The sequence below is a fragment of the Rosa rugosa genome, chromosome 1, assembly GCF_958449725.1.
Source record: "Rosa rugosa chromosome 1, drRosRugo1.1, whole genome shotgun sequence".
NCBI classification, from domain to species: domain Eukaryota; kingdom Viridiplantae; phylum Streptophyta; class Magnoliopsida; order Rosales; family Rosaceae; genus Rosa; species Rosa rugosa.
The window spans coordinates 67,486,165-67,498,813 of NC_084820.1; positions in this window are offsets into that span (position 1 = coordinate 67,486,165).

Sequence of the window (12,649 nt, forward strand, 5' to 3'; positions counted from 1 at the left end):
TATATATATATATATATATATATATATATATATATATATTATATTTTTTATAAGTAGTTGAATTCAATAAGACAATGTGAATCAAGGTTTAGACATGCGGCCAAGTATAGTCGCCTAGACACAAATTTTCTTTCAAATCCTTTGGGCAACCTTACTGAAATGGCCAGGTGGGGGAGGGCGAACAAGAGAGGCAGAATCCATTTTGGCATGAGCTACTCCCACATAGTGGTTTAGGCCCATTTGCACGCATTTCTGGATTCAAGAACCTGTCATGAACGTTGTCCCCTTTCTAGACACCATTTCACATAGGCTATACTTACTAAGATGTGAAAGGTCATAAGTGTGAAGACAGTTCAACAAGTGTTAATAAAAGCCGCCCTTAACCTTAAGGGACCTGAACTAGGCACCAATAAGGAGTTTAGGCCAATATTAACAAAAGAGACTTCACCTATTCCGTTATGATTCACAACCCCTTACCAAATTCATTTTTGGTAATTAGAAAACTAGGCCATTTTTTTTTTTTTTAATGAAAAGAAAACTAGAAACGAAAAATTAACAGCAAATTAAAAGCAAAGAAAGAAAGAAGCTAGCAACACCATGTTTGGCTAACCTCTAGAAGACCACGGGGGAGGCCATCTATGCTTCATTCCAAGCTCCGATGTATCAAAATTTGTAGGGTAAAAATCCCTCCTGTGAGAGCTTGTAGGAAAAGAACAAAGATACTTCTCATCGAAAACTTGGGAAAAAATTGGCTCATAGGAGGAGTAATCTTGCCCCCCAAGTATCTTTGTTGGTTGGCGAAACATGATCTTCAATTGCACCTTTGGCGATGAAGATGTTCCAAGATCGGCTTTGTTGCCAACTACCATGTCATAGAACATGGTGTCTTCAGGATTAGCCACAGATTGGCCATTATAGACGACCACTTGCTGGTCTAAATTCTCCACACCAAGAGCTTCACTTGTTGGATAATTATAAACAAGAGTTAACTTGTATTGATGATACTCAAATTTACAGTTGCGAAGGACAACTTGGCCACTAGAATAATTGTTCTGGCCATTCATGCAACGTGGGTTATAGATGTGCCCTCCACATATATCAAAGCCACCGCTTGGCCTTGAAGAATATATGAAGAACTTCAAGTTGAATTGATTAATAAAGCCACAGATTGGCTTCTGTAGGCCACAACTTAATTGATAATTAAGTTGGTCCTGATTTTGATCACCTTCCCCATGACGTCCAGTAGCAGAGTCACAATTAAAATGATCATGAACTTGCTTCTTTTGATCAAAGGGATGATCATGGGCCATATCTTGCCCCCCATGCATCTGATCAGTGGCCACGTATTTGGCTTGATCAGTGGAGAAATCAGCTATATGTTCAGAGACAATTTCATTGTCAGAAAAACATTCTTGTGGACCGTCTTCTCCATGCACAACCTCTGTGTAAGGCTGTGACTCAACAGTGAGACCCTTACGTTGATTGCCACCTATAGGCAAGTTAGTCTCAGAAATGACCTCTTCGTGAGCAGGTTCTGGAATCGTGAACTCATCAAGCCGTCGACGGTCCTCCGCGAGAGCTTTACTCAGATTCTCATGGTATGCGGTAGAATTCTTTTGAAGGATATCAAGCCGCTCTTCTATGCTCGCATTCTCTGGAATGGGAATGGGCACATAGCCTTCTATCGTCGCCATGACTTCAGGAATTTCTTTTGGTAAAGAATTTCCTCTGGCATCCCAATGATGGTGAACATAAAAAGACTCTGGTGTAGTCCCACTGGGCGTGCCAAAATGTTTGTTTTGAAGCCCGGTGGTTGAATGTCTTCAAGAAAAGAAAAAAAAATTCTAACCTGGTCCCACTGGGCGTGCCAAAATGTTTGTTTTGAAGCCCGGTGGTTGAATGTGCTTCAAGAAAAAAAATTCTAACCTTGTCCCACTGGGCGTGCCAAAATGTTTGTTTTGAAGTCCGGTGGTTGAATGTCTTTGTTTTGAAGCCCGGTGGTTGAATGTGCTTCAAGAGAAAAACTTCTGATGTAGGTCCCACCGGGCGTGCCAAAATGTTTGTTTTGAAGCCCGGTGGTTGAATGTCTTCAAGAGAAAAACTTCTGATGTTGTCCCACCGGGTGTGCCAAAATGTTTGGCTTTAATTTTGCTTTTACTGGTCAACAGTCTCTTTTCTTGCGCGGGCGTGCCAGCACCGTTCGGGTGCGGTCGTCGGGGGTGTCCCTTGACCTGACTTCTTTCAAGTGATTGTAGACGAGGAGAGCACCAACCTCGTCGTGGGATTCTTTGTGCCTCGTGGTGAGGACTTTGCTGAAGTTTCTTCCTGTTCACAAGTCGATACTCAATATTGCAGATTGAGCAGAGCGAAATCACCGGGAAGTATTGAGATCTTGCTAAAGCATGACTTTAGCTTGGCTGGGTTGCTAGGGCGTTACCCTTGCTTGACTGGTTCTGTAACCGTTGTGGTCGCGGCACTACCGTCGGCTCCCGAGGAGACTAGGACCGAAGCACGTTGACAGAGGGTTTGGTGGCACTGAAAGTCGGCTTCTGAGAAGACTAGGACTAGGAGTGTGATCACCGGTAAGAGAAAGAGAAGGAGAGGAGTTGCTCTTAGAGAGGTTTGCTCTAGAGAGAACTTAGATCATCTTAGAGATGTTGTTGTTGAATGTGAATGTGTATGTGGTCGTGGTACTACCGTCGGCTCCCGAGGAGACTAGGACCAAAGTACGTTGACAGAGGGTTTGGTGGCACTGAAAGTCGGCTTCTGAGAAGACTAGGACTAGGAGTGTGATTACCGCTAAGAGAAAGAGAAGGAGAGGAGTTGCTCTTAGAGAGGTTTGCTCTAGAGAGAACTTAGATCATCTTAGAGATGTTTTGATGTTGTGTTGTGAATGTGTGTCTTGGAATGAGAGGAGAAGGTGTTTATATAGGGAAGAAAAAGAAGAGTGAAATGATGAGTGGAAGAAAAATAATGAAAGTAGATCTAAGTTCACTTGTAAAATATGGAAAAGATAGAGAAAAGATGAAATGAAAGCAAAGCATGAAGGTGCAGCAACATGGAAGTGGTGATGATCTATTAAAGAGATTGTAGAAGAAAAATATATCCAAGGAAAAAGAGAAAAGCATCTAGCTTTCTTCATGTGGGTAGGAAACATGAACATGTGAATATTGAGCTGGTTTTAGGTCAGTTTCTGCCCCTTTATTCCTTCAATTATTTCTCCAACAAGACTTCATTATATGCCTTCGACTTCTTCATATGAAATGTTCTACTATGAGTGTAGATCATCCTGACAAATTTTCAGATTTTTATTCCATGTGGTTGGGCCGAAAATGCTGCTGGACCTCTTACAGGTCCAGTTTTCCAGTTTTGCTTCTGTAGAAAATTGGGCTGATTGTTTGAAGGCCTTCCACTCAAAACAAGCTCTTGCACTCTTCATAAGAAATGATCCTTGGGCTGTCTAGAATGGATCTGGAAAGTTTCAGCACATTTCGATTTCATTTGGTTAGTCTGCCACCCCTCCTTCCTTGTCTAGCTCGGTTTTTCTTAGCCGAAGTAGGAAAATATGCTAAAGTTGACTTGTCATACTTCCATAGTAGGCTTTATTTAGCCTCTAAATATATATTTCGAGCTTGTCGACAATATATAGCTTGAGCCACTGATATTTGCTCAATTTCTCCAAGACGTGCCTTGTCAGGCCAAAATGTTCATTTTGGGTCCAAACAGATCGGTTTGGAACATTATGTATAAGAATTATTAGTGGCATTTACTTGGTGTACTATTTGCAAAATTTTCCCTAATAATAATAACACAAGAACTTTTAACAAGAATACTCCTCGCGATCACTCTAACGTTGCTCTCTTGTGGCGGTGACATGCACGGGGTTCCGACTGCCTTGAAACTTCCAGATATTTTAGTCTAGTCTTCCCATGGGTTGGAGAATATCTCTACCTTTTTGAATCCTCAGATCCATCTCTTCCTCCACCCCTCCATCTGTCTAGGGATGGTGACAGGGGTGACCTAGGTGGAGTGGCGGTTTGGCCGAGAAAAATCAAGGTGCAGACGGACTTCGATCAACGCGACGCTATTGCCTCGAGATCGCTTATGGCCACAGTCTCGCGATCGATTCCGATGCGATGCTATTCGGAAACTTTAGAATATTTTCGACCACCGATGAGTGGTGGTGACAAGGATGCCCAGGCGGGGTGGCAGTTTGGTCAAGCAACATCCAGTCGCGGTTGGACTGTGGTGCTGCACGGGAACACGAAGCCGGATTTGCAATGGCGATCTCGGTGATTTTAGAGGAGAGGATAAGGACGAGGCGGCCTCTCTATTGGTCCGAAATGGTCATCACACTCAATATCAGTTGGGTCGACGCGGGTGCCTGGCTATTACCCATCATGGCCTCGGCTTCGAAATTGAGCCAAACTTCACAGGTCACAAAAGCTGCTTGGCGGAAAGTCGGTCCGCTGTTGCTAGGAGCTTATCCAGGCGTTGCTAGACCACCATGGACAGAGATGGTAGCGGGTAGGCGTTGCATCTATTGGTATTTCTACGGATTCCGGAGTTGGGTGCTCGGAAATTGGGCTGCTCTGGTGTTGCGAAGTCGGGACTGGTTTCCAATTTGGTCATGTTGGATCGGCGATGGAAGCACAGTCGTGCAGTCGGTGTTGTGGCAGACGAGCTATGTCGCTGTACCCAAAAGGGTTTGTGATCTGTCCAAGGTGTTGGACTTGCTTGAGGCCCAAATCAGAAACAATGGGTTGGGTTTACTTCCTAGGATAGCTTGGAAGTGGGCTCAACTGATACCAAAGAATTTCTTAGAGAATTATGAGCCACAGATTTCTGCTGATAATATATTTAATTGTTTAAACCTCCTAGCCCTATTGATGTGCATGGAAAAATGTAGTTTGCTTTACATTTGCCTATAACTGTGTTCTAGTTGTATCGTAGTTTATAGGCTTGCTTGAATAAGTGAGCACTAGTTGTATAATGAATGGTCTAGTCCCTATGTACCATGTGGTACTCCCGCAACCTCTTATCTATCTTTGAATGGTGGTGGAGGGGTATGTAATGACTGTTCTGACTTGAGTTTATTAATGACAATCATTGATGGATTGATTAAAAAAAAAAACAAGAATACTTCAGAAAAGAGTATTTTTATTACAACAGAAAAATAAAACAGCAAAAACGAGAAGAAAAGAGAATTAAGAGTAACTATTACAACAAAGACAATTCATATAACAAAGAGTTTCCAAATAAGATGTATTATCCATAGGTTGCAGCTATCGAAAATTAAACAGGTAGGTGATTGATGGTCTGGTTCTGGTCTTGGGCTTCATGCTCTGTCCAGCAACCGATCAGCTCCTTCAATTTCTCAAAGACACAAGCAAGTGCTAGAAATGCATTACTTTCAATCAAGCGGCCATTCAGTTCAATCAACTTCTCTTTCAATTCGCGGGAGCGATGATGAAGACCTGCAATTGCACTTCCATAGAGTGTTTTCAACAATTGGTACGAGTTAGTCACAACGCTTAGAAAACAGATGCTCCAGATGAAGAGCATGACCCATCCAAAAGGTTGAACAAGGATGAGCAATTCTAAAACAAAGGCAAGACTTCCAAACAAGAGGCTAATCTTGTTCATGAACACTCCGATATCTGCATTGTTGCGGGCAACTTGGATTATCATGAAAGCTAAACTCCCAAAGTAAATGACTGAGTCCATAATAAACAGAGTCATCAGCATACTGCCATAGTTTGTCTCAAATGGAGATGCATTTGCAAACTTGAGTGGGAGGCAAAACCCCAAGATGGTGATGAGAGAAACAATGCAACCGTGTAATGCTCCTATAGAACTGTTGAGAAGTGAACCCTGATCCATTCTGTTGTTATGACCATGAGAAAATAAATTTAGTAAGTCTTCATGCCGGTGGCCTCCATTGCCAGTCTCTAGCTCAAACAAAAGCCGCCACAGTCGAGTTGCGGGGGCTTAGAGCAAGGCTTCGTGCCGGTGGCCTTGTAGAACAAAGACAGAATCAGAAACAACAACACCTCCTAGGTTCGTTTCATCATTGCTTTAATCATATATACTTGCTTGCTTTTGGGTACCTAATTGACAACAAATTAAATATACAACAGCTTAGTGGAACATATATATATAAAGGCGACCACTAGAGATACGGTATTAGACCAACGTAATGGTCTATAATTTTCGTGGCTTCAAAAAGAAATGGTGCTTTTGGAAATGACATGTGCTGCGGCTTAAGCTTTTATAAGGGGCTCAATCCTTTGTATTTTTCTGCTTGTAGAATACATAATATGTTTTTGAAAATGACATGTGCTGTGGCTTAAGCTTCTCTAAGGGGCTCAATCCTTTGTATTTTTTTTGCTTGTAGAATATATAATATATTTTTGAAAATGACATGTGTTGTGGCTTAAGCCTTTATAAGGGGCTCAATCCTTTGAATTTTTTCTGCTTGTAGAATATATAATATGTTTTTGAAAATGACATGTTCTGTGGCTTAAGCCTTTATAAGGGGCTCAATCCTTTGAATTTTTTCTGCTTGTAGAATATATAATATGTTTTTGAAAATGAAAATGACATGTGCTGTGGCTTAAGCCTTTATAAGGGGCTCAATCCTTTGTATTTTTTTTGCTTGTAGAATATATAATATATTTTTGAAAATGACATGTGCTGTGGCTTAAGCCTTTATAAGGGGCTCAATCCTTTGAATTTTTTCTGCTTGTAGAATATATAATATGTTTTTGAAAATGACATGTTCTGTGGCTTAAGCCTTTATAAGGGGCTCAATCCTTTGAATTTTTTCTGCTTGTAGAATATATAATATGTTTTTGAAAATGAAAATGACATGTGCTGTGGCTTAAGCCTTTATAAGGGGCTCAATCCTTTGTATTTTTTTTGCTTGTAGAATATATAATATATTTTTGAAAATGACATGTGCTGTGGCTTAAGCCTTTATAAGGGGCTCAATCCTTTGAATTTTTTCTGCTTGTAGAATATATAATATGTTTTTGAAAATGACATGTTCTGTGGCTTAAGCCTTTATAAGGGGCTCAATCCTTTGAATTTTTTCTGCTTGTAGAATATATAATATGTTTTTGAAAATGAAAATGACATGTGCTGTGGCTTAAGCCTTTATAAGGGGCTCAATCCTTTGTATTTTTTTTGCTTGTAGAATATATAATATATTTTTGAAAATGACATGTGCTGTGGCTTAAGCCTTTATAAGGGGCTCAATCCTTTGAATTTTTTCTGCTTGTAGAATATATAATATGTTTTTGAAAATGACATGTTCTGTGGCTTAAGCCTTTATAAGGGGCTCAATCCTTTGAATTTTTTCTGCTTGTAGAATATATAATATGTTTTTGAAAATGAAAATGACATGTGCTGTGGCTTAAGCCTTTATAAGGGGCTCAATCCTTTGAATTTTTTCTGCCTGTAGAATATATAATATGTTTTTGAAAATGAAAATGACATGTGCTGTGGCTTAAGCCTTTATAAGGGGCTCAATCCTTTGAATTTTTTCTGCTTGTAGAATATATAATATGTTTATAACATATATATATATATATATATATATATATATATATATATATATATATATATATATATATATAAAGGCTCTTCTTTCTAGTGAGAGATTTTTAAAATTTTTATTTTTGTCTTTTCTAAGGATAGGGCATTAGACCAACTTTTCGATCACATATCGGCATCTCAACCGTTCAGTTTTTAGGACATAATGTGTTGATCACCTCTGCAAATTTTCAGCCAAATTGATTATCGTCAAGGCATTCAAACAGCGACTTATAATTATAAGTATGAATGGTTCAGGTTGGACAGATTTGGTTGGTCCATTGATTTAATCTAGTTCGATACTTTAACGATTACCGATTTGGTTGAAGGTGATCTACACATTAGGACCTAAAATGAACAGTTGAGATACTGATATGTGATCAAAAAGTTGGTATAATGCTCTATCCCTATAAAAGACCAAAAAATGAATCCCTTATTCAAAAGGCCCTATATATATATTGCTTTAATCATATATACTTGCTTGCTTGTCGGTACCTAATTGACAACAAATTAAACATACAACAGCTTAGTGGAACATATATATAAAACCGAAGGAGATTAGTCAAGTTGATGAAATCTTGTGGGTACGTAATGGTCTGTAATTTTCGTGGCTTCAAAAAAGAAATAGTGCTTTTGGAAATGACATGTGCTGTGGCTTAAGCTTTTATTAGGGGCTCAATCCTTTTTATTTTTCTGCTTGTAGAATATATAATATGTTTTTGAAAATGACATGTGCTGTGGCTTAAACTTTTATAAGGGGCTCAATCCTTTGTAATTTTTTCTGCTCGTAGAATATATATATATATACGATCCTGATCACATGGTCAGCAGCTGACCATGTGATCAGGACTGTATATATATATACATACCCAGGGTAGTGAGTTGTGGAGTAATTGCAAGAAGTATAGACAATATTTGACCAAGTCACCAAAGACTTGTATAATGTCAAACTTCAAATGAATGAACAAACTGGGAAATTTCCCATTAGGAAGGATTGCACACCAAATACAGTGATTTTAATATATTAAATCAAGAAAGCATATGTCCTGTCTACATTGTTAAGAAAGATAAGGGAATAAATGTCAAACAGGATAAGGTAGATGATGAGAGAGAATCTTGCGTAGGGCACCCGCACGGGACACGTGGTGGGGAGGGCCGATTACTGCCCAGCAGGGGAGGTGTTTTGGGTATTTCACTTTAGGGAGCAGAGGCAGTTTCGAAAAAGATGAAAAATTTACTTGCTTCTGATTGGGTGGCCGTAAGGCCACGTGGTGGGGAAACCCCCACCTAAGTATTTGCCAGATGATGAAGAGAAGTTATTCTTACTTTGGATTAAAATATTATAAACAAATTAATCTTGGAATAGAAGGAATATATTGCTGTGGAAGCTTAGAAAGTGCCTGCAGATCTCTATGTTTGTTTACAAGGTGTACACAAAAATATGACCCTCTCCTATTTCTTTGTTGGCCTAGAAAGTGACTGTAGATCTCTATGTTTGTCTTTGAGGAGGGAATGAAGAACTTCGTACTAGTTTATGTAATGTGAAAGTATGGAATTTAAGATGGTGGAGCTGATGAAATTTCTTGCCAAAATAAATTGAAAATACTGAAAAGAAAAGGTGACTTCCGATTGTGCCAATTACAGCGTGGTATGCATCACTTATGGTATGCATGCAAGACTACGTAATAAGTTGTTGGATGCTTCCAAATTGTGTTTTGCGATTGATTTGTGAAAGTGTAGTCTCAAAGTCTAGCCTACTCGACATTGAAGGCTAAATTAATGATTTTAATTATATCGGTTAATGTCTGCGAGCATGCATTCTACAACAATGGTTGATTAGAGTCGTGTTATCGTACGTTTCTCCTCAAAAAATAGTTGACAGCTAGTCTTCTACAAACATTATAGCGTCTAATTTCTATGTACCGATGAATGATCTCCAATGTATATATAACAGCTAGCTAATCAGCTGGAAAGAAAGATCAACAAACCTCAAAGGGTGGAAAACAAGTGAACTTTGATCCTGAAATATTAGGGAAAATTTCGCAAACAGTACATTAAGTAAATGCCACTAATTAATAATTCTTATACATAAAGTTCCAAACCAAACATTTCGGTACACGAAATCTGAAACTCGACTCACTATCAGTACAGGACGTCAATTTTTGACACCAAAATGTCCATTATGCCCTCAGTTCTTTTTTTTTTTTAATAAATTTTTTTTCCTTCGTTTTTTCTGTTATTTTTTTTCCTTCGTTTTTTCTGTTATTTTTTTTTCTTCCTTCGTTTTTTTTTTCCTTCGTTTTTATCTCTTTCTTTCTTTTCACATTACTAAATATTGGCTGAGTTACAAATATAAGTTGTAAGACCATAAATCTCACCAATTGGAGGGCAAGGGCGGCGTTGGAAGCGAGGGAGTGAGCGTGGAGGTGAGGAAGAAGAAAGAGATAAAAACGAAGGAAAAAAAAATAACAGAAAAAAAAAATTTATTAAAAAAAAAGAAAGAACTGAGGGCATAATGGACATTTTGGTGTCAAAAATTGACGTCGTGTACTGATAGTGGGTCGAGTTTCAGATTTCGTGTACCGAAATGTTTGGTTTGGAACTTTATGTATAAAAATTATTAGTGACCTTTACTTGGTGTACTGTTTGAGAAATTTTCCCTTTATTAAGCAGACTGGCTGAAGAATAGCTAGCATGCCAGATATCAATGTATTTGGTTGTGAGAATAGAGAGAGGATCCTCTCCTGAGTTATGTTTTTGCCTGAGCTTCCTGAGCTTTGAATTAGATGAAGACACGTGGCTCTCTCTAATCTAATGGTCTACACTTCCTCTTTTTCTTCAGAGCCACTATGTTTCTTTCCTTTCTCTCTCCTGTTCTTCTTTAAAGAAAGTGTGTGTAGTGCAAATGCCGTCGTCGTGATCTGCAACAAGATGAGAAGATGGGTTTTCAATTGATTTTGTCCATTGATTTTTTTTTTCGGGTAGATAATTTTCTGCGTGTTATGTACATCTTTGAATATGGGTTTTCAAAGTTCAAGTGAGAAGATGAACTTGAACCCACCCTTTACAGTTGCGATTTGACAATGGAAGGCAATTGAAGTGTTGGAGGTCAGGTCTTGTAGTTAGAATTTCAATTGGATGGCGATGAGAATAGCAATTGGGTCAACTGGACTGGAATGGGACAATGAAAAATTGGATTTTCTGGAAGAGTTTTTGTTTTCCAGTTTTTGGGTTACCTATCTGCTTTGGAGATTCATAAAAACAAAAAACAATGAGTTTTTGCTATGTGCTGTGAATATGTGGTGAAGCCACTTTTTCTTTTTCTATAATGAAAGGGTTGTTGATGCCCTTTGTTATTTCTTCAATTACCAAGCTTGTTAATAGTTCTCAGGCAATGGATCGAACCACTGGACATTGAATAATCTTCACTCCCAAAAGCAGAGAGAGAGAGACTGTGCACTTTAGAGTTTAGAGAAAGAGTCTCCCGAATACTTTTAATAAAAAGAAAATTGAAAATGAGTGAAAATAGAGGGCAAAAGCAATATGAGCCCTTAGAGGAGAAGAAGAACAGCGAAGGAAAGAAGAACAGGAGAGAGGAGGGAAAGAAACATAATGGCTCTGAAGAAAAAGAGGAAGTGTTGACCATTAGATTAGAGAGAGCCACGTGTCTTCATCTAATTCAAAGCTTAGGCAAAAACATAGCTCAAGAGAGGATCCTCTCTCGTGAGAATATGACATGATGATAAAGATGGATTAGACATATATAGAAATGGAAGCTTTTGGGTGTGTTTGGTATGGTTGTGCTTTTAAGAGAAGTTGACTTTTGCTTATTTTTGAGTGTTTGGTAAACTGACTTTTTATAAGTGCTGTCAGAGCATCTTTAGCAGACTCTCTATTTTGGCTTCTTAGCTATTTTGGAGAGCATGTTTAGTTTTTTATATATTTTAACAGCTGCCCCAGACTCCTAAGTGGATCTCCATTATAACTTTTAGCTATCTCGCTCCTAAATATAAAGAGCGAGATGAGGCTCTCTATAATTTATAACATTCATTTTGAGTTATTTTATGTAATTTTTAAATACATTTAAATTATTTAACCTTCCTTTAAAAAATAATATAAATTCAAAACTAGCTATCATAGAGAGCACTGATGTAGACGTATTTCTAAAGTGGCTAGCCAAAATAACTTTTCAGCTACTTTGGCTAAAATATGACTCAAAAATGGCTAGCATTGCTAAAGATGCTCTCAGTGACAAAATACTTAGTAAACTCAAAACTGGCTTATGCTTTTAGTTTGCGGAATGACCAATTTAGACATAACAATATTTTTGCCTTTATTATGTGGTTATATAATGTAGTTGCATTGCTCTTGTTTTTTTTGTTTTTTTTTTCCCTTTCCTGTGAAGAACTTGAACGATTAGTAACGTATCTTTAGAATTTACATATAAAATCCTTGGTGGTTAACCACCTTCATTCCATTAGCCAGGGCATGTAACATTTCTTATTAATGCTATACCTAACTAGCACAGAATACTTGTGCTTCTACGTCAAGCTAAACCAAGGATCAAATCGAAAAACTATAAAATAAAAGATCATCACGAGTCTAGTAACATTGGTTTCCCACCTTGGAAACAAAGCTCAAAATTGGCGAAATCAGTATCATATAGCTTCATTTCACTTTTGCTACTTGTGCTTCTACATCAAGCTCAAACCAAGGATCAAAACTAAAAACTATAAAATAAAAGATCATCACGAGTCCAGTAACATTGGTTTCCCGCTTTGGAAACAAAGCTCAAAATTGGCGAAATCAGAATCATCTAACTTTATTCCATTTCTGCTACTTGATGTATTGCTGGAGTATACATTTCAGCATGTTTTGGTGAACTTTTGCTTGATAATACTACAAAAGAAGAAAGTTAGAAGGAGCGATAACCCAGCCATGTTTTTACTTCAATACATCTCTGTATATGCCTTACTCACATGTTCAAAATATGAGAGCTTGCTTCGATTACAGTAATGAATACATCACCTTTAACAGAAGGGCACATCGTGAC